The sequence below is a fragment of the Lissotriton helveticus genome, chromosome 8 (assembly GCF_964261635.1).
Source record: "Lissotriton helveticus chromosome 8, aLisHel1.1, whole genome shotgun sequence".
NCBI lineage: Eukaryota > Metazoa > Chordata > Amphibia > Caudata > Salamandridae > Lissotriton > Lissotriton helveticus.
The window spans coordinates 1,283,991,904-1,283,996,328 of record NC_136069.1 but is presented as its reverse complement, the minus strand read 5'-3'; the positions used below and the strand labels follow the sequence as shown (position 1 = coordinate 1,283,996,328).

Sequence of the window (4,425 nt, the reverse complement as noted above, 5' to 3'; positions counted from 1 at the left end):
AGTGCAGGGTACAGTCTCACCCATTCCCTGTGCAGGATCTAATGCACACATGTACCTTCTCTGCACTTTGGACTGGCCACTGACCTTGATGTGCCTTGCTGTGTTTGCCCATTCCCTGTGCAGCGTATCATGTACCTACTCTGCACTTTGGACTGGCCACTGGCCTTGGTGTACACTGCTGTTTACCCATTCCCTGTGCAACTTCTTATGTACCTACTCTGCACTTTGTACTGGCCACTGGCCTTGATGTGCACTGATGTTTGCCTATTCCCTGTGCAGCTTCTCATGTACCTACTCTGCACTTTAGACTGGCCTTGATGTACATTGCTGTTTGCCCATTCCCTGTGCAGCTTCTCGTGTACCTACTCTGCACTTTGGACTGGCCACTGGCCCATTTCCTGTGCAGCTTCTCATCTTCCTACGCTGCACTTTTTTGTGATTACCTACTGTTCTAATAATCATTCTTTGGACATGTTAGCTAAATTGTACACTTCATGTTTTGATTGCTAACACTATCAAAACGGGGTGGACACAACTACATTTCCCTAGATTCCCAGGGGTTTTGTAGTATAATCTGTAGTCCTGTAGTGCGGAGAATAGCGGTCGGAGCATTTATCTCATACAGCGAGTAATAAGGAGTGAGTGATAGAAAATTGCATCATTGGTAGACTCAAGCTGAATTCACAAAACATTAAGATAAGTGTTTTTGAACACATTCATAACCTACATAGGCTCTGTGAAATCGGCGATAATACGCCAATGTACTACATTTCCCTATAGCCTCGGGAGGGCGCGCTGATATGACATCACAACGTTAGCCAACCAGGGATTCTGCCTAATAGACCTCCTTCTGACCGTCCGGTACCTCCCACAGACAGCCCAGAAGGACGTCTGGAGTACCGACGGACAGGTAGGCAGACAGGCTCCGCTGGGCGACAATTGGACTAGCAGAGAGATCAGAAGGTTTGCGATAGTTGTTGGAAGGGGTAATTAAAAAACTGCGGGCACGGCAAAACAGCTGAAATCACGCTTGCCTAAAAGGATAGCAAGCATTCTTTACATGCTTAGAAATGGCGTGAGGGATGGCTGCTGTATTTTTGGGTCACGATACAGACACACGGCGTATGATAGCTTTCAACAGCATTCGGCCGGTGGATGGTTTTGTCTCGCTTTACTTAAAGAGTGGTGCGGTGTATATTGAGCGTGAGTCATGGGCTCTTTCCACCGTATTTACCGCACCTAATGAGTAGTTGACATAGCAAACTACTATGAGAGCGCATGCATTTTGATCATAATAGGTTTTGCGCTATAGGATGCAGGTCATAGAAACTCACCCATGACGAGACTTGTGAGTAGACACTGCTCTATTAATATTCTTGTGAACATGATGACTACTTGTACAGACGCTGTGCCTCAATTCACCTAGGATGCCAAGGGTGACCTAATTGGTCAATGACTACTACGTTTATAATAAGAAATGAAGGTTCTATTCACACATGTTAGATCTAGTAAAGACGTGCAGTTTTGTTGTGCAGCAGCGAGGTGCTTCCTCTGATCTGTTTCATTTGTTTGGCTTGAACAGAGCGGTGCTCCGTGTTACCTGAGCTGTGGCCAGGTGAGGGGGGGCGACATTCTCCTACAAATTGGGTGAGTGTGAGTTATATGTTCTTCGCACATATGATTATGAGACACATTGAAGGTCTAGCTCTCAAGGTACACCCATTGGAGGTGACATGATGTTTTGCAGTACATTTACCTGACTGGATATGCTAATTCAGCAGCTGATTTTTTTAAATATGACAAAATCACTAATGATATGTACATTTCTCTCATCTTTGTGTGTGTGTATGTTTGTCCACTTGGTGCACTCCGACAATTTGAATACAGGAGAACTTTCAGGTGATATTTATTTTAATTGTCACATTATTTTCTAATTTGAATCACATTATTACACATAGCAGTAGCGAAAATAGGTCCTGATGAAGCAGCAAGGTGACCTATGGGCCCATTGATAGTCTGCAGAAACATGTCGACCACTTTGTTTATCTGTGTAGTTATTTGCTAAAGCTACCATTTGCACTGTTTTTAATATTGAGAGAAGGGAGGTGTCCATTAAACATATTTTCCTCCTTTTACTCGATTTTAGCCACAGCACTTTACACACTTTTTGGTTTATATTATGTAGCACTGCTTTTCAACTACCTCCTGATACCTGATATTGATTACATCATAGACTGTTTGGGATTTATGTGAGGGATTTGGTTAAGTCTGGACAAATCTTGCACTGGGTACTCGATTTCCAATGTGCACTTTGAAGGTTCCCAAATGATGTAGGGCGGTACAGGGTGGAAGTCTGATGGGATCTCTTTGAGCATTTGGAGAGACCCTCTGACAGATTTTGCTATTTGATTTGATTATAGCACACACCATCATTCGGACGAGGCATACACACTAGGTTCTTTTGGCCCCTTGCTACTCTTAGGTTGGTATATAAGTAATTGTCAGGGTTGTAGTATTGGAAGGTCGTTAAACATTCCCTGGGACCCTCTTTCTGTGGTTTAAATAGAGGACTGAGAAGATCCAGGCCCATCCCTTCACCACAGAGGCGCTGGAGGTCCTGGTGGACGAGGTGCTCATGGGAGGCTATATGGTGCTCCAAATGTTGTGGTAAGTGTTTCAGAGTGGAAGTGAGAGTGCAGGGAGTGCACACATGACGTTGATCTGCTGTAGTATGTGCCTGAGAGGGTAGGGCTGTGTCATGCATGGTCTAGCATACTGTCTCCAGGGGAAAGGGGTGTCTAGCCTATTTCACATGTTTCACTGCCTGCATATCAATATTGGAGGGACATGTATTGTTTTGTCAGCCATACAGTGACTCAGCAAGTTGGTAATGCAGGAGTCAGGACGGAAATTGCCGGTGTGAATGGAAGTGTGGATCCCTGATGTTCTTCACAGGCCAATTTGTGGCCTTAGCTGGGGGTTACGTCCAGAGGGTACTGATGGAATTGTGTCAGACTCAAAATTAGCATCATGTATAGGTCAGCACTATGCTCAGGACTTTAATACCAGAGGGTGACACTCTTGGTGGTAATTCGCCTATGACACAGCAGATTGTTGTACTTTTGTGCACCGCCCCTTTCATTTCCACCAGCATGTGTACAGACTTGCATGTGTAGGCACTGTTTCCGCTCTCAATTTGTCCCTTCATGTGACATTTCTGATGACCCACGTTGGACCTCAGTGTGAGCCCACCTGGCCTGCACAGTCACTGCCCAATCTGACAAGGACACATCACTGAATGTACAGAGTGAAACATATGTGTTGTTTGCTAGACTATCCATCAAAGAGCCATCTCAGCCCTGTAGATTGCACACGACAGGCCTTGTGAGAAGGGTGTGAGATTGTAAGATCATGTCCCTCAATGTGACCTCCATGACACAGTGAGCCATTCACAGGGCAAAGACATTGATGGCTGTGCAGTGTTGAACAGAATGAGTCTGCCCCTAAACATATTTAGAAATGTAATGTATGTCTGGTTCACCCACAAACTGGATAGTAGATGTGGGCAGCATAAACATCGCTTTCTGTGCTGGCATCCTGCATGTGTATGAGATGTGCAGGTACTGTGTCCGCTCTCTCTGTGAAGTTGTGCTGAGTTAGTATCATGCTCCTGTACTGAGAGATAGTGGTACATAACACTGTGTAACTGAGTTTTCCCCCTCTTGTCTCCCATGCCTGCAGCTCAAAGTCTACCAGCGTAAGGCCGTGTGGAGGGCCATTGCAGGTAAGGTGCGGGGTCTGGGTGTCTTCAACTGATGGTGCACACACTGTCACAAGATGTGGGATGACATCTACCGGCTGAGCAAAAACGTGGCAGAGATGATGCTGGGGCTGCCCCCTCGGACTGGCAGGTTGGCGCGCAAGAGCATGACACCACTAATGGCCCGCATCTTAGCTGTGACATAGACTGAGCTGGATGCACATCTGAAGGAGCATCAGCAGCAAGCCGGGTGGTGATTATTCTGGGAAGGGTGACTTTGGTTGCGAGTGGCTGCATGTGTTCACAGCCTGGGCCCGCGCTGTGCTCTGTGATGTTGCTAGTGTGATGCAATGGCTTGTAAGTGGCCTCTGGGTTGGGTGCAACTGTCAAGCATTTGCCCTACCCTTTACTTTATCATGTCATTGGATTAATGGCCCTTGACATTGCATTGTGAGTTGTCGCCTTCTGGCATCGTCTGCATTGGGGTGGTCAGGGACATTCCATGGAAGGGAACGGCGATGTGCATCATCTGAGTGTACTTTCATCAATGTGTGCATTGCCTGACGTCAGAATTTTAAGGACTACACATCTGACACCAATGTGCAACTGTAGTTGTGCCTCAAAGTAAGACATGGTGGATGGCATGAGCTCATAGCCATTGTGGA

At 46.2% G+C, this 4,425-nt stretch overlaps 1 long non-coding RNA gene across 1 annotated transcript; it reads left to right on the top strand.

Annotated features, from left to right (window-relative positions):
* Positions 1 to 862: 862 nt before the first annotated feature.
* LOC144771948 (uncharacterized) lies at positions 863 to 2,106 on the top strand. The gene is made up of 3 exons (XR_013599556.1): positions 863 to 910; positions 1,583 to 1,647; positions 1,888 to 2,106. It is a non-coding gene; the product is annotated as an uncharacterized LOC144771948 (long non-coding RNA).
* The last annotated feature ends 2,319 nt before the right edge of the window (positions 2,107 to 4,425 follow it).